Raw genomic sequence first — 24,858 nt, 5'->3', positions numbered from 1 at the left:
AGCCTCCACTCTCCCAGACCGACCGTAGGGGGTAGGTGCGCAGCGACCAGGAAGGGGATTGGGAATTGGCATAACGACTAACATTGGGATGGGAGAAAAACGGAGGAAAAAGGAGGGGGAAAAAGATCAACAAAAAAAACAGTAGGAAGTGACGACGATTCTGATGTATTTGCGTCAAAATGGAGATCAGTTGTATTACAACACTTGCTCCTATTCCCCTAGGCATTCACGTCACGCTGCATTCACGTGTTGACTTATTTGCTTCGGAACAATCCCAGTTGCATATCAATCACACTTGTAACTTGTAACACTTTACACGATGTAAAGCAAAACATGCTATTAATTCAACATTCAATACAGTATATTTTCTTACTTTTGTGTTGACTTGTCGCCAGATTCCTGTTTTCGGGTTCCAGATGAGAGGTAGGAGCTGGACAACACAACGGTTCCATAGCCTGAAGTCTTATAGTCATACAGTCCAAAGTTGATAAAAATCCCACGGAAAATACGTTTTGTAGAATGTAATGTGTGTACCAGTATCCAAAATGGCCGTCCACTTCATAACATTCTGACGCTAGAGTCGGGACAAAGGTTAGAACCGAAAGTGGTCATTTGATGGAGCGCTTGTCAAATGACGCGTGCTTGTCAAATGACGCGTGCTTGTCAAATGACGCGTGCTTGTCAAATGACACGTGCTTGTCAAATGACGCGTGCTTGTCAAATGACGCGTGCTTGTCAAATGACACATGCTTGTCAAATGACGCGTGCTTGTCAAATGACACGTGCTTGTCAAATGACGCGTGCTTGTCAAATGACGCGTGCTTGTCAAATGACAGGTGCTTGTCAAATGACACCCTGAGCTGACTGACGAGAGCAAAGTGCTGCAATGCACGCATGTCCCGCGCACGGGCGTAAGAGAGGAAAAGAGACTTAAGTTATTTTTGTATGTTACAAGAGACTTTTAAGTTTAAGTCAAGCACTTTAATATATGTTATGTTTAAGTTTAAGTCAAGCACTTATGTTATATGTTGTCTGTTTAAGAAAGAGTGCAATAAATGTTTTTATTGAGAAAATAAGAATTGTGTGAGAGAATCGTGATCTAAATTTTTAGGGAGAAAAATCGTGATTCACATTTGAGCAAGAATCGTGCAGCCCTACCCTGAAACCCAAACCATCCAACCACTTATTCTGATTCATCCACGAAGACCATTCTAATAGCTTTCTCTCTGCTAATGGGCCACTGCTGAGAAGTGGAAGTCATGTCAGGCCTTTAATAAGGGAGAATCTGATTTGGCTATTCGCCATAGCATCACTGATGTCTACACTTTCATCATTCTAAATCACATTTCTCTCAACAGCCTCGCTTGCTGCTCCTGGCACTTCACATATGCACACACACGTGTGCACTTTTTATAATACGCTTATATAACACACACACGTGTGCACACACTATAGTTAACAGCCTCTGTATGTTTGTGTGTGTAGTGTGTACATGCGTAGGCAAGCATGGCAGTGTCTGTTCTCGCTGTGACCTTGACAGGAACCACACCGTCAGAAGGCTGTAGTGCATTTGACAACCCTTTTAATTCCAACTTTCTGATTGCCCCCCGGGGGACGGGGAGGCTGATAAATGTCGCTTGGCAACAGCAGAGGTGTCAATCACTGTAGGAAAGGTCATTGGAGTTGTTTATGGAGACAAGAGTCAGAGGAAGTGCTGATGGTATATACCCCCATGGTCCTTCTTCTCTACTCAAACCGTACTCTTACTCTTACTAACAGTGGACCTCATTCTCAAACATTTCTATCTTTGTAAAAGGTTACGAAAATCCTCCTCCGGATTCCTGAACACGTGAAGCGGTCTTCGTAGGTGGCCAAAATCATCGCAGCTGGGTTCCCATGAATGAGAAACGTGACTCATTCTTAAACTGGAAGCGCGTTCTCGTACACATTCATTCGCCAAGAACGTCTTCCGCCGCTTTTGCCCGCCATGTGTTGAACACCAACAGCGGCGTAAGTCGTTTTTGGGATCAATATTTAATTTTTTCGCCATGGCATTCATAATTCATCCAGTCTCTCTCTGGACTGCAGCGGCACCCTGTATGAGATTGCAACGTCTCAATACCGCCGCCTGGTGGATGGTCGGGCGAGTTACACTCTCACCAAAACCGGAAGTGGCGCTGGTGCATCGAGGAAATCCCTCCGGCAGTAATATCTTGTTACGTGGATCCAGACAAACACTATAGTGCATTTGGATCGCTTTCTAAACTCAATAATCAATATGATTTCGGCGTTTATTGCACCATACAAACCGGAAATGGATCTAGGAGATCGGCGTAAAATAATTGGGATCTTTTTCCTCCAGTCTCATCGGCGAACGGTAAGGGGACACTAACGTTATTTTCAGCCTGATTGTTTATTCATTTCACTGCAAACCATCTGATCAATGTATCAACCCATACTAAATAAAGCCGTTACTGACGATCAAGAAATTATAAACGACCCCCCCCCCCTTTCCTTCACGCATGATGAAGCATAATGTATACAGATCATATACATTTGAATTTTTGAATATAGCGTGTATAGGAAATAAACACCAATCGATAATCTATCATATGCGTCAGGGCCTATAACTCTCGTTTTTGGAATTACAGCAGAAAACCTTAAAAAATACTTATATTCTAGACGGTATTAACACAACAATGTATGAATGAAAAAATATAACGTTCCCACATCCTGAACGATAGATAATCGATGTTGAATGGGCCATAGTAATGTCAATATAGCAATAAAATTTAAAAAGTTATAGCCCTGCAAAGAAGGTAAACATCTCCATAGGCTTTCAACGATGGCAGACTGGATACAATGATGGGCACAACCCCCGGCGCCCAATGTGTTAATATAGTTGCTGACAGGAAATAAACAGGGACCAAAGCTGTTCCGCTTGCAACGGAATAGCAACAGAATACTTGTGAAAAGGTCTATACAGGCTAACTGATAACACCGGGTTAGATTACACCATATAGTTAAAGTTTAAAGGATCTACATGTATGTACATGCTTTCAGTAACAGTAATAGCTTATTAACTCTGGTGATCATTATACTGTATGACCTGCTTTCCAACAGGAACAGTGTGTCTCTCTTTTCTGCTCATTGAAGTGAAGTATCACTTATCAGTAAAGCAGAGACGTTTGCAACTGCAATCGACATTATGATTACATTATTAACACATCATTAGAGTTTCCAATGTAGAGACTCCCGCACATGAGTAATGGCGTCATGGACAGCTGCGTTGTGAGACACAACACATGACCAAATATCCTTTGGCAACAACCCTATCACAGTCTCTCTGCCTAGCCAGGAAGCCAGTGAGTCAGATAGCCCATAGACATGTGCAACATAAGCCTGGGGACACACTATCACTTATAGTGGATGTTTAAAGGGTAAGTTCAGAATTCTGGGCCCCCTAGCCCTATGTCCTATACTTACCAATGATGACATCGAGTCATTTCTCAGCACAATCCATGCTGTTCTTTATACTGGATGGATACCCACAGCCCTGGCTAGTTAGCCACAAAATGAATGCAAAGTCAATGGGGCCACGCTCCAGTCTGTACAAGCCCTGAAATAAATGCTGAAACCTATGCCACCCACACTGCACCCAAAGTAGGTGTCATCATTTAGTTCAGGGCCTTGAACAGACAGGAGCGTTGGCCCCATTGACTTTGTATTAATTTGTGCCCATAATTGTATCATAGATGTGGGAATATTCATAATTTTCATACTGTATATAGTGTTATAGTTATTTATCTCATTCCATTCTCTCATATCTCATATTTCATTCCTTTCTTCCATTCCATTTGCGTAATATACTGCTGTAGCACATTTACTTTCTATATAGCCTATATAGGCCTATTTATTTCCGTTATCTTTTCATTTTTATATGACTAGTGATCTATTGCGACTAGTGCCCTTACTGCTTAACTGACCTGTTTTCTCTTGTTAAATACATTGCATTACACTGTTGACCCTGTTTTTAACCTACATATGATCAATACAACTGAAACTGAACTGAAACCATGTGGATTGTGCATCTCCATTTTATAAACAGCATCAGCAGCACGACACAGGAAGCTATTCCCGGGGAGCCACAGTACAGTGGTTCCCCTACCATTGCCGACCCCCCGCCCCTCCTAAAAAAAAGAAAAAGACCAGATGAGGTCAGAGGAGTTTGATAGTATTTACTGAGGATGGCCAGATAATGTTGATATTTAAACTTAAAAAATTATTATACAGAGAGAAGCTTCAGCAAGTACAAAACACTGCTGACCGACAAAAGAGAATCCCTCACTGAGGAAAACACAAAAGGCCTAACCATCATGTATCACAATGGTAATGTCAGCCAGAGATGGGGAGAAGCATGAACCTTTAACCTGCCCCGTTGTGGAAAAAAAACAACAGGCACTTATTTCTGGTCGCAAAATAGGCGGACTCTGGAGCTATGCTGTAACGTCTACACACACTGAGCTACTGTTGTTGTTGCGGCCGGGCGGATATGCTCACCAGGGGATTTTCAAAATAAGAGTATCGCAATATGAATCAATCTTTTTACGTTGCATCGATCCTATTTGATCATTGATAATAGATCGATATATCGATCTGGATCGATGTATCGTCCCACCCCTACTGATTACCCCAAGATTCGTAACATAAAGGCCTTACCTCACATCTGATGCAAAAAGATTAATCCAATTCCTGATCGTCATTCCAAATATCGATCGCGTCCATTGATCCAACATTATAGTCCAAAACACAATGATCCACGATGCTCCCAGTGGGGGGACTCAATGCAATGGTATCCAGCTGCATGCCCGAGAAGTAAAACCTGGACCGGACTTGTTTTTTAGATGCACAGTCCCAGCCAATCCAATCCAATGATGTGCAATACCATCCGGGAGACGATAGGCGGCGGTTTTCCCTTTGCGAGCTCCGATCCATTCCCAATGATAACGTCAGGCTGGATGGATGAAAAATTTATGGATATCGCTAAATAAAAGAAATAACGATTAAAACCCGACTATACTCGTGATTGGCACGGAATTAGTTAAGGTGAGTTAATAAATTCACTCTGAAAATCTGCTCCGCCCCGATAAACTGACTCTTCGGTCAAAGCGTCCAGTGTGCACTAGGCTGAGCCCTCAGAATTTCCTAACAACTTGAGTGCGCTCGCTCTGACACTGGTTGTAAATAGTCATGAGTGTTGTATGTGCCTCCCTGTATTGTAAATAGTGTGTTGTCACTACTGTATGTATAATTGTAAATAAGTAAATGTATGTGTTGTAAATAAATATTGTTAATATGTATTTACCAAATAATAATAATAATAATAATTTAGGACCTGCTCCGAGGTCACCATTTGGCACACATGCGAACCATGCATACAATGCGTATCTGCGATTAACCCATCCCGTCGTCCTTCCCCCCCAAGGGCAGCCGGGAGCAGACAGGCGCCACGTGAGCCGCGCCAGGGGACCAATCCAAGTGCTCCTGTCCGTCTTTGTCAAGGACGCCACAGCGTTAGCGATCTTGTTGTTGTGCATGTTTTTCCATTGGGTTTATCTTATCGGGGGGGGAAACCCTTGCGAGCACGGGGAGAACATGCAAACTCCACACAGAAAGGCCTGGGAGATACCCCACCTGGGTAACTGGCATCATGGAAACCTGGTCCCCAAGCGGGATTCGAACCCTGGACCTTCTTGCTGTGAGGCGACAGTGTTAACCACTACACCACCGTGCCGCATGTATGTGCAATCGTTTAATTTCAGCTCGGTGTAGAGAAATGCACCGATACTAACAACCGCCGTACTGCGCGCGTCTATGCCGACACTGTTGACACCACGTATCCGTGACACACGCGCCCCGCGACAACACTAGTCGTTTCGGGCGGCCTACCACCCCCCCCCCTGAAAAAAATCCTAGAGGACACACTGTTTTTAGTATCTGCAGCTAGACAGTTAGTCAGTCAGTTAGTTTCTCTGGAGCTGTTTAGGACGTTGGACCTGATGATCGTAAATTCCCTTCAAGTAACTGCCATGAGCAAAGAACTACTTTGTGAGAATATCAGCGCCATAAATACTGCAAATCATACCATGCTGGGCCTCACAACAACGGAATTACACCGTGTTACTGATATGCCTTGTGTACAAATGTGTTGGGATGCACTTTCTCTTCAACGAGTCAAGGCGCATACTGTGCAGTACATTAGCCTGGCATTTACAGCTGCTGAAGAGAAAGCTATGAGCTTAATCCCTAATCAGCGTTACTGCTCACATGACACGCACAAGTTACAAAAACACACACAACCCAGTTACAGTTACAGAGCACATTTACCTTAAAGCAACACGCCAACATTTTGGGAAATTAGCTCATCGTCTTCTCCAGATGTGTAGCTTAGCACAATGAATGGAAGCGGACATGACCGGTTAGCCTAGGCATTGTCCAACTAACACCTCTCCCGAAGGCTAACCGGCCGTGTCCCCGCTTCCATGTAGCAGTACTGTCTATCTGTATGTCATGAATGTCATATATGTTACGATGAATTGAAAATGGGGGACCCTGATGTAAACAAGACGAAAGTCTTTCTCTGGTCTGCATCCCCTTAACAATTGTATGTATTGAGCTGTACTGTACTGTACCCATTCTGCAATCTGTTAATAAAGTTTTCATTCATTCATTCATTCCATTCATTGTGCTAAGCTAGGCTAACATGCAGCCAGAGAGGAAACTGGTATCTATCTTCTTGTCTCTCTCTGGAGAAGACGGTGAGCTAATTTCCCAAAATGTTGGCGTGTTCCTTTAAGGATGCAAAACAGTCCCAAGTTCACTGCTGTTTCAAGTGCAGCCTGTCTCTCCACCCAGGCCTTCCTTTGATAACACAACAATGACATCACTCACTCTCACATACGGTATAAAAGCCCTCACTTCACATGCGCGGTGAATTGACTTGACAAGCCTTGAATGTATCTTTCCACCGTTGGTTGTTCATTTGGCACACCAAACCGCTGCGGCCGTCAATGCTGGTTACCGTGCTGCTAAACCACGAAACAGTCACGGTTAGGGACGGAGGTACTTGAAGCGACTGCACTTAATGTGATACAACACCGTGCACACACACACACACACACACACACACACACACATACACACAGACGTTGTAGAGTTAAGTCCTGAGTCTGCAGCACATTTTTAAATAGTAGTCTTTAAATAGATGACACTCCCTATGGATTCATGCCATGTGGTTGGACAGGACACAGCAACACCACCAACTTCCTCCTCTGTATTCTTCTACCATCTTCCTTCCACCCACCTGCTCTTCCCCTCTCTCTCTCTCCCTCTCTCTCTCTCTCTCTCTCTCTCTCTCTCTCTCTCTCTCTCTCTCTCTCACACTCCCTCTCTCTGTGCTTGTTGTTTCCTCAGACAGCACATGTTTCATGGTAAGGGAACAATGCATCCTCACAGCAAGCTGGATCAGCAGTCAGAGTTACAGTCACAGAGGAGCTGACTGTGAAATGCAGCCACATAACATTTTCCCTATCTACTTTATAGAGTGACAGGCTTTTATGATTCAACCTGGGGCTTTCAGCTCCACTGATACAATGGGAGTGGCCAGGACACAGATTGGGCCAAAATTGCCCAATTGTAAATTTGATTCTATTTATCAGCTTGTTATATTCCAGAACGACAGGGAGATTATGCCATTCACCCCGACATCCACTGCCACACCCCGACATCCACTGCCACATATCCTACATGTGAATGCGGTAACTGAAATATCTTTCATTCAAATCTTTTCAAATTTGTGGCGCACATTTGTGACCCCTAGAGGAAGAACCCTATTGATTTTGGTGACCCCATGACCTTACCTCTAGTGCCACCATCAGGTCAAACTTAAAATTTTCAAATGATCCATTACTCATACATGACCTATGAAGTAGGTCCACTGTAGTGTTGTCAAAAATGTCAATTTTTCGATACATATCGATTCTGAATATTTAAAACCGTTTCAATACTCATTTCCCGCAATATCGATACTTTCTGCACTATCGATACCAGCTGCCGTTCTCACGTGTCTTCTCTCCTTGTTGACACACGCACACACACGCTGCTGCGGCATTGCCCCCCTCCCCTCATGGACCTGTGTCAACAACTCCTCAGCTCTCACTCGCTCCAAGTGCAGCAGAGCCTCAACAGCTCTTCTTTCAACATCACTGAATCATTAAACAAAATGACCCATTAAACGATTGACTTTAGTTTAATACATGAGGCGTTGTCTAATGTTGGCCTTTGTGGCGTTCGTTGCAGGCTTGCAGCTGTTGGCTAGCTGTTGGTTAGCTAACGTTAGCTATCTTTCTCAGTTGGCTAACGTTAGCTACCTAGCTACTAGCTAGCTAATACTGGCTGGCTGCCTACCTTTTAATTCGCAATGGAATGGCTAGCTAACTAACTGTACATATCGATGTGATTGGCTGAGACCGTAATTTGTACAGTTGGCTGGATTGGGGGTGGCTAGCTGGCAGTTCATGGTGCAGTAGCTGGCTAGATAGCTGGCTAATGTTGGCCAATATACAGTAGCTGTAACTGAATGATGCTAGCCTTATGTGGTCTTATGAGTTTCAGTTCATAGGAAAATACTTTGACTATAATGTTCAGAAGTAAATTAACTGTATACTCTCTTTTAGAAACTCTGTCTCTTAAACAGTACTGTATATCTTGTATGTCATAAATGTCTGGATGTAACAGTACTGTTTATCTGTATGTCATATATGTTATGATGAATTGAAAATGGGGGGACCCTGATGTAAACAAGACAAAAGGCTTTCTCTGGTCTGCATCCCCTTAACACATTGTCCGCCATGGGTTATATCCATCAATATAGCCAGTCTGCCAGCACTATAACCCTATGGAGATGTTTACCTTCTTTGCAGGGCTATAACTTTTTAAATTGTATTGCTATATTGACATTACTATGGCCCATTCAACATCGATTATCTATCGTTCCAGATGTGGGAACGTTATATTTTTTCATTCATACATTATTGTGTTAATACCGTCTTGAATATAAGTATGTTTATAAGCTTTTCTGCTGTAATTCCAAAAACGCTAGTAGGCCCAAACGCATATGATAGATTATCGATTGCCGTTTCTTTCCTATATACGCTATATTAAAAAAATCAAATGTATATGATCGGTATACATTATGCTTCATCATGCGTGGAGGAAAGGGAGGAAAGGGGGTCGTCTATAATTCCTTTATCGTCGGTAACGGCTTTATGTAGTATGGGTTGATATATTGATCAGACTGTTTGTAAACAAAGAAACGCACAATCGGGCTGAAAATAACGTTACTGTCCTCTTACCGTTCGCCGATGAGACTGGAAGAAAAATATCCCAATTATTTGACGCCGATCGCCTAGATCCTTTTCCGGTTTGTATGGCGCAATAAACGCCAAAATCATATTGATTATTGCGTTATGGAAGCGATCCATATGCACGCCAGTGTTTGTCTGGACCCACGTAACAAGATATTACTGCCGGAGGAATTTCCTCGATGCACCGATCACAACTTCCGGTTTTGAGAGTGTAACTCACCCGACCATCAGGCAGCGGTATTGAGGCATTGCAATCTCATTCAGGGTCCGGAAGTTGGCTGGATAAATTATGAATGCCATGGCGAAAAAATGAAATATTGATTTAAAAAACGGCTTACGCCGTTGTTGGCGGACAACGCATGGCGGCCAAAAACGGCGTAACTCGTTTATAGCGACCAATGTGTTAACAATTGTGTGTATTGAGCTGTACTGTATTGTACCCATTCTGCAATCTGTTAATACAATTTTCAATCAATCAATCTGTTATGCTTAACACACAGTACTATTAACTTTACTTAATTTCTAAGATTATATCATTTCGTTATTTTTAAATGTCTGATCTAAAGATAAACAAAGGGTTTTAAAAGTGTTATATTTATCTTCTCTTATAGTACCAGAGAGAAGCTGAGGAGAATCAACCAGCAACAAAAGCTAAATTTATAAAAAAATATATATATATATATTGATCTTTTTTTTACATTTTAAGATTGAACCTTTTTCCCCGTGGTATCGAAAATGGTATCGAATATCGATACTTTTCAAGGTATCGTATCGAAGTTCGGAATTCCAGTATCGTGACAACACTGGTCCACTGTTGTTGTTTTTAAACACTTTTTCCCCTACTCCCCCTAGCCTCTTTACCTGATTATCACCACACCTGCTCTGTGGAATCTGAGGACTAACATCTTTAAATGTGTGATTTAAATAATTGATAGACCAAAACATTTGACCGCCAGAGCCAATCAAATTTCAGAAAAACGCATTGTAAACAGAAAGGGATGCATTACTTGTGAAAACGCAAGTTTTTGTGTCAAAATAATCACAAAATCCTGTTGGGTCTGCTATACTGTATACACTGACTGTGAGTGTAACAGATAAGCACTTTGTACACAGACAGAATTAAAGTACGGCACAAATATAATCCCTCATTAGCTGAGGTGCTGCTGCTGGAGAGCATGCTATGCAAGTGCAGGTTATTTGAATATCATTTGCACGTCAAGTGTGAGAAAACCTTTGTACCGAGCAGAACATGGTTTCAAATGTCACCAGGAGCTCCAAACGCCTCCCAGCACATCAGAACCACACCTCAGTTGTTCCAGGCCATTGAGATGGGGAGATAACAGGTACAAAGTGAAAACCTCATGAGGTTCTTTGAGTGCGATGGAGGACTCAGGGTATTGATAGTAGTCTGACACAGTGAAAAGAGGAGCGGTTGGGCCGCTGAAGGAACCTGCTACCAGGGTTAAGGATTCTCCTCTGAAAAACACTGTTACACTATAACGTCAGTCTCTTTTGTCTCTAGGGCCTCGTCGTGGAAAAGACCCATCATGGCTTGTTCTGAGAATCACAGCTATTATGTGCTGAAGCTACAAGCGTTTAAATCATGTCACAGATGGTTATTAAAGAAGATGACTCAGCAGTAGCCTACCTTGTGCAGTACATTTTAACACAAACATCCCCTACATAATATACAAATCCAGCATGCACAATTGCACACACACAACAGCAATTGGCTGTGGTGGAAAACAGTTTGCTACCCTTTCTAACCCCAGGGCTATAAAGACCCTGTATAGAACACCACATGACTCAAAAGGCCAGGAGGATTATTGAACAAGTCCAAATGGAGGTTTTATGTGGGCTATAGGATGACCCTCTGGTGCAGCACCGGTTCAATGCAGTTGCTTCCACCTAATGGTGGACACAAGGGAACTGTTGGAAACTGCTGTGTGGCAGGAGCATCTGTTTATCACATATAACCAGATTTGAGCCACAATGGCAGCTGAGTGCAACATGCTGGCAAAGCATTGACACCACAGGTGGGACATACTGAGGTCAAAGATTCTGCTCTCAAGCTGCATGTTGTGTACACATTGCACATTGTTTACATGTTTTTGTTTTGGTCTGGTGTGTGGGTTGGAGTTGAGTAAGGATAGGGGAAGGGTTGCTAATGCTGGCCCCATCTCAGGCTCCTTTGCCTAGAGCAGTGGTTCCCAAACTGTGGTGCGCGCACCCCTTGTGGTGCGCAAGCGCCCTCTAGGTGGTGCGTGACATGAAAAGGCTAATGGTGGTAAATAAATGTAAAAAAAAAATATATATATATATATATTTTTTTTTTTTTTTTTTTTTTTTTTACAATAAAATTTCATACAAATTTTTGTCAAACCTTTAGTATTATGGATATTAAACATGCTGGCAGAGTACATGCATCCATGTTGTCGTGAACATTTTTATTAAATAAAGAAATTCCCTATCCATAGTCGCCGTGGGAAGAGATAAAATAAAAAATTAAATCTGTGCACGGAGACCAGCAACAATTTTTTCTAACAGAAACCCATTGGGGGGTGCGTCAGCTAGGTTGGGAGGTGACAGGGGGTGCACGGCCAAAAAAGTTTGGGAACCGCTGGCCTAGAGGTTGCTGTTTGACAACATTACAGATTCTACCTTTAAACACATTATCTAGTGATGATCACAATGATGATCACAAGAGGTGGACATAAGGTATGACATAACAATCCTGCATGTTATTACCTGTGTTGGGCACTTGCTTAGAAATAATCCATGTCAATCTCCCACTTAACTCATTCACGGCCACTAGCTTTCGCCATCTGCACTGTTTGGGGCCAGTGTTAATGACCATTTTAGCTATGTTTGCAGACCCATCGTGTGTGCTGTATTATAGCTATGGAGACAATAGTATGGCTAATTTTACAGTCCAGTTATTAGTCCATTACTGACTAATCAGCTCATTTCTACACACTGTAGTTTGTTACACGCTACACGCTAAACAGCGCCCCATTTCCGGAATAATCCAGTCTTTTTCCATAGATCGTGAGATAGGACGCATTATATGCAATAAGCCTGAATCATTCTGGTTGATTCCCTGAAACCCCCAATACTCCCAAATCAAAGGTATATAACATGTACATGTGTGACTCGGCATCGTCTAGGCCGACTTGGTGCGGCAGGTCACATTCCTCAGAAATCGCGAAAATGTCTCGCATTTCAGAAAATAGGTCAAAATAGAAATATTGCATTTTTGACTGCTTTGAAATGTTCTTTCTCTGATTCCTTATTTGCAAAACTTAATACAACTTGTAAATTAGTTAATTATTGTTAGATTGTCCGACAGTATGTATTCAGAAACATTGGGAAAAGACTACATTTGCGGGGAGCTCAGCGGAGCCTCTGAGGGGGTGTGGTCTGGTGTGTGTGGGCGGGGACTGGAGCTCAGCGGAGCCTCTGAGGGGGTGTGGTCTGGTGTGTGTGGGCGGGGACTGGAGCTCAGCGGAGCCTCTGAGGGGGTGTGGTCTGGTGTGTGTGGGGGCGGGGACTGGAGCTCAGCGGAGCCTCTGGGGGGGTGTGGTTTGGTGTGTGCGAGCGCCTGTTCATTACAGCTCATTCATTACAGGGTACTTGAGAGGTGCGAAAGCAGACAGACAGAGAGCTCTGCTTTCATCATAGCGGCGAGAACGAAGCGTTCGAAAAAAGCATGCATATAGTGTAACATTAAGTTACACTGCTATCTTAACGTTAGCAAGCTAAGCATGCATAGTGCGACCTGTGTAACGTTAAGTAACTTATGTTCCGCGGGGAAAGACCGTTCCATTTGTAACACAACTTCAAAGAATAACATCCAAATCCAATCCCTTTCGGAGTTTAGGGAAGCGAATTTCCTTGTAGACTATCGTTTCATTACATCCCACAGCGCCGTGTGTGTGCGCAACGTAGTTCATTCATAGAAGTAGGCCAGAGCCTACTCACTTGCCCTCAGGGACAATAATATTTCATCTATTTCCATCTATAATATCAGTGATTATAACCAGACGGAACACTCACACAGGAAAGGGCTAATTTAGATACAGTATGTATGTATTATTTACAGATCATTGAAGGTACCTCAAAACATGAAACCAAGCCATGTCACACATCGTGTGTGTGTGTGTGTGTGTGTGTGTGTGTGTGTGTGTGTGTGTGTGTGTGTGTGTGTGTGTGTGTGTGTGTGTGTGTGTGTGTGTGTGTGTGTGTGTGTGTGTGTGTGTGTGTGTGTGTGTGTGTGTGTGTGTAAGATAAGATAAGATAAGATATTCCTTTATTGATCCCCTTGGGTGTGTGTGTGTGTGTGTGTGTGTGTGTGTACACAGGTGCTGCATGAACACAATTCATGTAGGCCTAGTTCTCAATCATTGGCCCGCCTGATGACTAGGCATGGGTACCGAATTAGGTACTTTTAAAGGTACCTACCGAATCACGTCGGTACTACCGAGTACCGATTCACGTGAGATCCGTCGGTGCGATTTCGGTACTGTAAACATATATATATATTTTTTAATATATATATATTTTTTTTTATACCTTTTTTTTTTTTTACGTCAACGTTCACACGCACAATATACGCTTACCTAGGATTTGACTTGATTCAACAACAAAGCAGTCGGGGCAATGGCAAGCCGAAAACGGTCGAAAGTGTGGTTATTTGAAGTTTTCTTTTTTTTTCACAACTGAGGTAGGTAGATTACATTTTTAGAGACTAAAGTACTGAAAAACGGTACCATTGGGTACCGGTATCGATTCACAGGTACCGGTACCGTATCGGTTCAAATGTGAACGGTACCCATCCCTACTGATGACTGCATTTATCAACAATATTTATAGTGGAAAAGGGTTTGATACTCAAAACATGTGCACACACTTTAACATTCATTGGCTTACGGTGTTATTGGCAATAGTTTAAATTAAGTTGTATTTAGTTAAGGTTTTATTAAGTAATTCATCTTAGAGATATGTAATGTTAATAACCTGAAATTATTCCGTTTTTGGGGGGGGGGGGGGGGGGGACCCTGCATATATCGGTATCGGTTGATATCGGTATCGGAAATTAAGAGTTGGACAATATCGGTATATCGTATCGGTAAAAAAGCCAATATCGAGCATCCCTACTTTTGGTATTTTAACGTCTGAGAATGGAGACAGAGAATATCGATGGTCTGGACTGAATACAGTCCAGTCGCAGTGGCGGTTTCATTCATTAATATGCAGAAGATCGTTATTCTGTTCGAAACTTAAAATACTTCTTAACTGGACGATCAGTGTAACATAAACTGAAATTAACTTGGTCGCCACCGACCAGACATAGTATATCCCTGCCCTGGGGACGGATTACTGGCACATGCAGTGTTTCCCAGACTGAGGTGAGGCTATTCATGGAGGTTACGGTAGCAAGCTGGGGCTGCAAGATACTGTACACAGCAGTGGAAAGGACTGGACATCCGAGACGAGACACTATTTATGTGTTATTGTACCAGTTTGGGAAATCTATTTCTACCTCCTGTAGAACCTGTCTTCCTCTTGTTTGATGAACTGCCTTTTCACTTGAAGATTTGCAGTTTAATGTTTTACTTCAACATGCTTCACGCCTCCACTCTCAACATGTCTCAGGGTATCTGAGGTGCTACTGTGTCTAATATATAACATGTCTGTGTCTAATATATAACATGTCTCATGGTATCTCAGGTACTACTGTGTCCACTACATATATAAAGTACTATGTCTAATATATAACTCAGACCAGCCATTCCCAGAAAGAAAAACTGTAGTCTTAGTGCTGGGAAAGTAGCACTGATAATAACAATGGCTAAACGTAGACCTAATGATGGGCCCCAGAGAGAGAGAGAGAGAGAGAGAGAGAGAGAGAGAGAGAGAGAGAGAGAGAGAGAGAGAGAGAACACTGAAGGACAAACCGTTCTGCAGAAGCAGTAGGGTCAGATGGATGTCACATCCCCAACCCCAATCCTCCATATACAATCACTACACACATCAAAAGTACACAACCACACATACACACAAGCACCACACTATAGCAGCAGCCTGAATGACCTCTCACTGGGCCTTATAATTACTCTGCTACTCAGCCCACACAGCCCAGTCTCATTGATTTTTAGATTCTGTTACATCCAGTAGCACTAGTGGGGTCCAGTAGACAGAGCGAGAGATATCTGCAATGTCAGAGATATATGCCTACCCTCGGTTTATTTATATCCACATGAATTACAATCGGGCAGGGGACATAAACATTGTGCAGTCAGATATTCAGAGACCTTTCAGTGATGGTACATGTTATGTGCTTCACTGACAATCAGGTCAAGGTCACTACAGATTGTAGGCAACTATGACCATAGAAACAAGACACACAGACAAATGATCCACAAATTTGCATCTGCCAACATTAATGACAGCAGTTACGAGGGGCGTGTTCAGATCTTAAACACACACACATGCATACATTCATACAAACCCACTATGCCACAACCGCTACATTATTTAAATTGTTTTTATTGGGGTTTTTTAAGGTTCAACAACAACATTACATACATACAAACATACATACAATACATGACTACATATAACCACTAGGGGTGGAACGGTACGTATTTGAACCGTACACCGTTCGGCACGACCCCCCCCCCCCCCCCCCCCGGTTCGGGGCGTGTGTATTGTTCGGTTAATTTGTGTTTACTAACTCCAACCGGGACTATTGCCGCTTTTCCACTGCATGTTATCAACACGATTCAACTCCGGTAATGTTAGAGACGAGAAGGTCCGTGACGCTAAAATGTCCGTGTGGTCCCCCAACCCATAGATTCAATTATTTTTTATTTCTCCACGTGGTAAATACACAGGTCACAACATGTTTACAGGAACGTTTTGGAGTTGTATTTGGAGTGAATTTCGTGACTGTATGGGACCGGAGCGGCTGTTCCCTAAGCCTAATGCACGCACAGAGAAGAAAAGGGTATGTATCTTCTTGTCTAACTCCAGGGAAGATGGCAAATAAGCTAATTTCCCAAAATGTTGGCGTTTTCCTTTAACTACAACAAGCAATGCTGTTTGTTATTTAAGATGAGGTCGGACTCGGCACTGACAGATTTGTGTTCATTGTGCTGCTTTTATAAAGCCTCAAATGACGAAAGCAAAGTGTTTCGTTTGTCTAAGATTTAAAAAGGTTTAAACTTTACAGCACTGACAAAGTTGAACAAAGTGCTGTACAAGTCCCACAACACAAAAAGCTTATTACAAAAAATAAAAAATAAATAAAAATGTTTTAATTATTTTTTTTGTATCTCGAAGCTTCGAATTCAAATCGAATCTCGGCCCCGAAGCTTCGAATTCCAAAGAAAATTCGGAGGTCAGCCATAACCACACAAAAATAAATGAAAAATACAATAGACAAAAAGAGAAAAAGAAAAGTAATAATAATAATAAAAGAAACTACCGCTACATGATAACAAGTACTGGCTGAACTTGTTTCGTCTCTCTCAGTCCGGTTCTTTGACACAACGTAATATGACTCAACTCCTCTCTGTGCTGCTTTCAGAGGAACGCACTCTGTGAGCTGTGAGCGCTCTCTAACATCTTGTCTGCTGGGTCACAGTGTGATCACCAGGGACACTTCAGTCACAGAGAATGACTGCTATGTGCTCTCTCTAACACACACACACACACACACTCACACACACACATACACACACCCAGGCCCTGACACAGCAATGTACTGTACATCCCAACACTTGATTAAATATGAAGGAACACTTACTGGTATGCTAATGGTTAAAGCACACAGACACACACACACAGTCTAGAAAAGTCCTTACACCATTAACTGCAGTTTGGGAGGTCTGGGGATCTTTCACAGGCCGACCACAGTGGCGACACTCAGCTGTCATTTAGGGGAGTCCAATCGTAAACACACCCTCAGCTGGGGCGTCTTGTAGGGACCTAGTATACCGACAGGTGTGGGGACCACACACTAAGGCTGTCCCCGAAGCCTGTTTTTGGGATTCAAACTTCGTCAGGGTTTTTCGAACGCGCGTTCGAACCTTTGTCTTTTTATTTAATTTTTTTTTTATGTCAAATTATTATTATTATTTTTTCTTTTTATAAATATCCTCAAACTAAATCCTCAATTTGAATAAAGTGATTAATCTGATTAAATTAGTATTATTTTTTTTATTAAATCAACTTTCCAGCCCCAGACCCAGCCCAGGGAGAAGCCCCAGCCAACTAAATCAATTAAATCAACTTTCTTTAATGAATATAACTCATCAGTTTCTTTTAATACTATAATATTAGTGTAGCCTGATCTTTATCTGCAACTGTGAAGAAAAACCAGAATGAATAAAAAATAGAAATAAAAAATAAAGATAATTTTTTATTAAAAAAAATTTAATTCGAATGTTGATTTAGAATTCAAATGCCAACGTAACGAACGAAGGTTCGAACGTTCAAACGTTTGGGCTCAGCCCTACCACACACACATGGATGCATGACTGTGTCTGTGTGTGTGTGTGTCTCTGTCAGTCTGTCTGTCTGTCCACCCACACTATAGATCTCACTTACACTCCTTAAGCATTCAGTCATCATGTCAGGAGGAATGTTATTTCCTAACGTATTAATAGTGGGGTGACGGCGTTGATGGCAGGGTACTTTAAACTGTCTGGGTCACCGTGGAGCACAGACTGAAACAGCAGACAGACGGTGGTCAAGACTTGACTGACAGCAGCTTCAGCAACGGTTGTAAAAGATATGAGCGTGTAACTTTGAACTCCTTTAGGACCCTGGCAGTGGACCATGAAGCCATGATGTGGGTCAGATGTATTATTCCTGACCGTGCCGTGCCATGTAAATATATTATTACACACAACGCTAAAGCATACCCAATCATCAGGCACGGAATGCATGCAAGACAAATGATGCTTTGATTCAGTTATATCTCTAGTCTAGAGTATGGAAGCAAATGAGTGACAGAAGTATTTGAATTTTATCAGACACCGAATTTATAGCATTGAAAATAAGGACTTTGAAAACATGTATCTGAATTTTTTTCAGACACCGAATTTATAGCATTTAAAATAATTACTTTGAAAATCATGTATCTGAATTTTTTTGCTCCGAATTTACCTATGTGAAATAAAAATTCAGTGTTTAAAATTCAATGTAAAAAATTTGAATGCATAATAAAATTCAATGTAAAAGATTCGGTGCATAATTGCGGTGTATAAAATTCAATGTAAAAAATTCGATGCATAATTGCGGTGTATAGAATTCGATGTAAAAAACCATCATCCGGGCTACCCAGACAGGATAAGCAATCAAGCCTGGATGCAATCGAACTGACTTCTCCTATCACTGCACGGCTTTGTCAGTCATGTGATCACACCAACCCGGGAGAAAGATGGCGGTATATATACATACGGTGGGGAGAGAATATATACATACGGTGGGGAGGAGACTGTACATTAGGAGGGGGTGGGTGGGTGGGAGAGAAATATACATATGGTGGGGAGAGAATATATACATACTGTGGGGAGGAGACTGTACATTAGGAGGGGCCGCTGGGAGAGAAATATAAATATGGCGGGGAGAGAATATATACATACGGTGGGGAGGAGACTGTACATTAGGAGGGGGTGGTACTACATGGTACCACAAGGCACCACAGGGTACTACATGGCACTACAGGGTACTACAGGATACTACGGGGTACTACATGGCACTATGGGGTACTATAGGGTACTACATGGCACTACGGGGTACTACATGGCACTACAGGGTACTACATGTCTGCTCCTTTGCAGCACCACAAACATGGGAACTCTCTAACTCTTCCCCCCCCCCCCTCTCCCCCCCCCCCCCCCCCCTCCCTCCCCCTTCTCTCTGAGTACCCGTCTCCTGGCGCTGACCAAGGTGATGGATGCCTCGGGGTCTTGGCCAAGCTTGTAGTGACTGCTCTACATGCACCTCCGAGGCCTTGGATCAGTTATTCTCCGCCGTCTGTCCGTGGTCCTGTCAACTGATTAACAGACTGTTAACAGATTAACAGTCAACGCGGTTTCATTGCTGGGTTAAGTACTTCTATTCTATTCACATAATACGCTTACTTCATATATCTACTCCATTCACATATATGCCTACCACTTGTATCTATTGCTATGTCCGCCTACTACAATCTCATGAGCTGTCTAACGCCTGTCCCGTCTCCCTGTCTTACTATGACTTGCTGTCCTGGAGTGTTGTCCGGAGTGTTGGACGTCCCGTGACGAAGGCCGGGAGATTGCGACCCCCTCTGCGTGCCCCCCTGTCTCCGGAGGTCTCGTAGTGGTGACCGGAGTGCCGGATGTCCCGCGATGATGTCGGGGAGTTCGCGACCCTCTCTGCGCCACCCCCCATCTCCCTGTCTCCGGCTGTCCCTGAGCAACGACCGGAGTGTTGAATGTCCCGTGACTAAGACGGGGAGGACGTGACCCTCTCTGCGCCGCCCCTGTGCCTCAAATAGATCCGCTATCAACTCTATCTTTAATCTTTCAAAATGTTCAGTTGCTATCGCTATTAGCTCTATCTTTAATTTTTCAAAATGTACAGTTGCTATTGCATGCACTCATCTGTGTTTCACCACACACATGAGTGCATGCTTACCAACTGTCCGTCTGCAACACTACTATCACCAACATCTAAGAAGGGAGATCCCCCCTTGAACGGCCCTTCTAAGGTTTCTCTCCTCCACACTGCCTGTGGAGCTTTTTTCCCTATTGTTAGGTTTTAGTGAGTTTTTCCTTACCTTCGCGTGGGGTATGTCTGGGAGTGCTTGCATTCTTTCATTTATTTGCATTCATCTAAAAAATGTTTGGACCCTATGGTGTTCTTGTTCTGTTCTTGACTTATTGTTATGTTGTCTTCTTGACCTGTTTAAAGAAGACCTGTACGGCCCATGGGGACATTAACGTGTGTTGTCGGGCCCTATAAATAAATTTGATTTGATTTGATTTGACTGGGAGAGAAATATACATATGGTGGGGAGAGAATATATACATACGGTGGGGAGGAGACTGTACATTAGGAGGGGGTGGGTCATGGGTGGGAGAGAAATATACATATGGTGGGGAGAGAATATATACATACGGTGGGGAAGAGACTGTACATTAGGAGGGGGTGGGAGAGAAATATACATACGGTGGGGAGAGAATATATACATATGGTGGGGAGGAGACTGTACAGTACATTAGGAGGGGGTGGGTGGGAGAGAAATATACATACGGTGGGGAGAGAATATATACATACGGTGGGGAGGAGACTGTCTATTATATGTATATTTCTCTCCCACCCACCCACCCCCTCCTAATGTACAGTCTCCTCCCCACCGTATGTATATATTCTCTCCCCACCGTATGTATATTTCTCTCCCACCCACCCCCTCCTAATGTACAGTCTCCTCCCCACCGTATGTATATTATTCTCTCTCCACCGTATGTATGTACAGGGTTCCCACGCTTGCCTTGAATTTTTTTTCCATACTACCTCCTGATTTTCCAGGTACCATATTAAGTGATGATCTATAGGCCCCTGGAGTTTTCCGCCCCCATCCGCGCCCCCCCTCCCCTCACACACACAACCCCCTAGGACACCTGACTACTTACTTGATTTAAAAGATGTACCAGTCAAGTCTACATAGTAAATGCTTAGAGATTATGTCTTATTGATAATATCAATGCATGAAATAATGCAACAAGCTGTAGATGAACAACAATTTATTGAACTGGAACACATGAGCACTGGGATTATGTTCTCTCTTCCACTCCTCTCCTATCTCATCCTGTCCTCTTCTCTCCACACCTCCCCTCGTGTCCGCTCCCGTCTTCTTTTCCTACTCTTCTCAACTCCTCGTAATCATAATCGAAATTAATCGTTGTGAGGTTGCATCGTTTCACCCCTACTACTCTTACTCTGTAAAAGCGTTTGTAAAAGCTTTTGTAAATCAAACTGGTTATCGTTATGAGAGCTAACGTTGGCTAGCTACTGTACCTGGTGCTGGCTAACTGACTCGTTATGAGAGCTAACGTTGGCTAGCTACTGTACCTGGCGGTGGCTAACTGGCTCGTTATGAGAGCTAACGTTCGCTAGCTACTGTACCTGGCGCTGGCTAACTGGCTCATTATGAGAGCTAACGTTGGTAGCTACTGTAGCTGGCGCTGGTTAACTGGCTCGTTATGAGAGCTACTGTACCTGGCGCTGGCTAACTGGCTCGTTATGTGAGCTAACGTTGGTAGCTACTGTACCTGGCGCTGGCTAACTGGCTCGTTATGAGAGCTAACGTTGGAGCTACTGTACCTGGCGCTGGCTAACTGGCTCGTTATGAGAGCTAACGTTGGTAGCTACTGTACCTGGCGCTGGCTAACTGACTCGTTATGAGAGCTAACGTTGGTAGCTATTGTACCTGCCGCTGGCTAACTGGCTATCGTTATGAGAGCTAACGTTGGTAGCTACTGTACCTGGCGCTGGCTAACTGGCTCGTTATGAGAGCTAACGTTGGCTAGCTACTGTACCTGGCGCTGGCTAACTGGCTCGTTATGAGAGCTAACGTTGGCTAGCTACTGTACCTGGCGCTGGCTAACTGGCTCGTTATGAGAGCTAACGTTGGCTAGCTACTGTACCTGGCGGTGGCTAACTGGCTCGTTATGAGAGCTAACGTTGGCTAGCTACAGTACCTGGCGCGGGCTAACTGGCTCGTTATGAGAGCTAACGTTGGTAGCTACTGTACCTGGCGCTGGCTAACTGCCTCGTTATGAGAGCTAACGTTGGTAGCTACTGTACCTGGCGCTGGCTAACTGGCTCGTTATGAGAGCTAACGTTGGCTAGCTACTGTACCTGGCGCTGGCTAACTGGCTCGTTATGAGAGCTAACGTTGGCTAGCTACTGTACCTCGCGCTGGCTAACTGGCTCGTTATGAGAGCTAACGTTGGCTAGCTACTGTACCTGGCGCTGGCTAACTGGCTCGTTATGAGAGCTAACGTTGGCTAGCTACTGTACCTGGCGCTAGCTAACTGGCTCGTTATGAGAGCTAATGTTGGCTAGCTACTGTACCTGGCGCTGGCTAACTGGCTCGTTATGAGAGCTAACGTTGGCTAGCTACTGTACCTGGAGCTGGCTAACTGCCTCGTTATGAGAGCTAACGTTGGTAGCTACTGTACCTGGCGCTGGCTAACTGGCTCGTTATGAGAGCTAACATTGGCTAGCTACTGTACCTGGCGCTGGCTAACTGGCTCGTTATGAGAGCTAACGTTGGCTAGCTACTGTACCTGGCACTGGCTAACTGGCTCGTTATGAGCGCTAACGTTGGCTAGCTAGTTAGCAAGATTGCACTGCTTACTAACTACACAGCTACTTACATTTGAGGATAAACTTGCATAAGAAGTTTCACTCAAGTTTCACTGTAGATGCCAAGGCTCCATTGGCTCACCAAGCTGCCTGCATCAAATTCCAACATCCAATATACCATATAGGATGCCAAGAGCATGCTCTACAACATGGGATCATCCATTTCTATCTACAGTAAAAGCTGTTCACGTGTAAAGGGTTTTTATAAACTCATGTTAATTCTGTGCTCAATAGTTACATTTTATTACACATCATCCAATAAAATTTTCCAGGACAACTGTTTCTATTTCCATGTAATTGGTCACTTTTGCTCAGTTTCCATGCCTTTCCATACCTGGAAAATGAATCCCATGAATCCCATGTTTTCCATGTTTTCCAGGTCCGTGGGAACCCTGATGTATACCGCCACCTTTCTCCCGGGTTGGTGTGATCACATGACTGACAAAGCCGTGCAGTGATAGGCCAGAAGTCAGTTCGATTGCATCCAGGCTCGATTGCTTATCCTGTCTGGGTATCGAATTCTATACACCGCAATTATGCATCTAATTTTTTACATTGAATTTTATACACCGCAATTATACATCGAAATTTTTTCATTGAATTTTATTATGCATTCTAATTTTTTACATTGAATTTTAAACACTGAATTTTTATTTCACATAGGTAAATTCGGAGCAAAAAAATTCAGATACATGATTTTCAAAGTAATTATTTTCAATGCTATAAATTCGGTGTCTGAAAAAAATTCAGATGCATGTTTTCAAAGTAATTATTTTCAATGCTATAAATTCGGTGTCTGAAAAAATTCAAATACTTCTGTCACTCATTTGCTTCCATACTAGTGGATTATACAGAGCAGCTTTTCCTCTCTGTCAGATCACACACCAAGGCCTGTAGGCCAGTTCCCCATTCAGTGAGAAAGAGATTTCGATGAGCATTTTCTGGCAAAAGTAACAAGGTCTATAAATGGTAAATGGGTTTATATAGCGCTTTTATCCAAAGCCCTTTACAATTTGTTCCTCCCATTTTACCCATTCACTCACACACCGATGGCAGATGCAACCATGCAAGGTTCCAATTGGGAGTAGTTCGGGGTTAAAGTGTCTTGCTCAAGGACACTTTGACACGCTGCCCGGGAGGAGCGGGGATCGAACCGGGAACCTGTACAATGTACAATACCCTGGACACACTGATACATATATAATTAGTAAGGCTGTGTCATACCACTATTACATAAAGGCCTTGCCATCAATGTTTTCATGGTACAGTGACCTTTTCAGGGCATGTTGTGGTTCCTCATGGGATGATGTATGTTATGATGTTATAAAACATGGCCTCTCTTTTCTTCTGCTTGACTGGAGCGCAGAGGGGAATAGTGTTGTTAGAACTATAGCCTACTGGTCAGGGGACAGTTGTTAGAAAGGGCCTACTGGTCAGGGGATTATTGTTAGAACTAGCCTACTGGTTAGGGGACAGTTGTTAGAACTAGCCTACTGGTCATGGGATGGTTGTTAGAAAGGGCCTACTGGTTAGGGGACAGTTGTTAGGGCCTACTGGTCGGGGGACGGTTGTTAGATAGCCTACTGGTCGGGGGATTCTTTTTAGATAGGGCCTACTGGTCAGGGGATGGTTGTTAGAAAGGGCCTACTGGTTGGTTGATTGATTGATTGAACGTTATTAGCAGATTGCAGAATGGGTACGATACAGTATGGCTCAATACAAACAACATGCTAAGAGGATGCACATGCAGACCAGAAAAAGACTTTCGTCTTGTTTACATCAGGGTCCTCCATTTTCAATTCATCAAGACATTTATGACATACAACAAGACATACAAATAAACAGTACTGTGTAAGAAAAAGAAAAAGATACCTCCGAAGGGGAGGAAACTGTACATTGGAGGGGGTTGGGTGGGTATGGGAGGGGGGGGGTTGGACATTTACCGGGGCCAGTTTCTAATTGCAGCCACCCGTAGCCAGGTGCTCTTTGAGAGCGGTCAGGGGATGGT

The 24,858-nt window shown here is 43.3% G+C and overlaps 1 protein-coding gene across 1 annotated transcript in view; it reads right to left on the bottom strand.

The window, feature by feature from the left end:
* LOC311234768 (serine-rich coiled-coil domain-containing protein 2-like) overlaps positions 1-24,858 on the bottom strand; it is a gene marked incomplete at its 3' end in the record, with an annotated part of 87,883 nt that overhangs the window by 61,759 nt on the left and 1,266 nt on the right. The gene's annotated exons all lie outside the window — the stretch shown is intronic.

Source organism: Notolepis coatsorum, assembly GCF_963971535.1.
Source record: "Notolepis coatsorum genome assembly, chromosome: 9".
NCBI classification, from domain to species: domain Eukaryota; kingdom Metazoa; phylum Chordata; class Actinopteri; order Aulopiformes; family Paralepididae; genus Notolepis; species Notolepis coatsorum.
The sequence above is the reverse complement of the archived record's forward strand: the minus strand, read 5'-3'. Positions and strand labels throughout refer to the sequence as shown.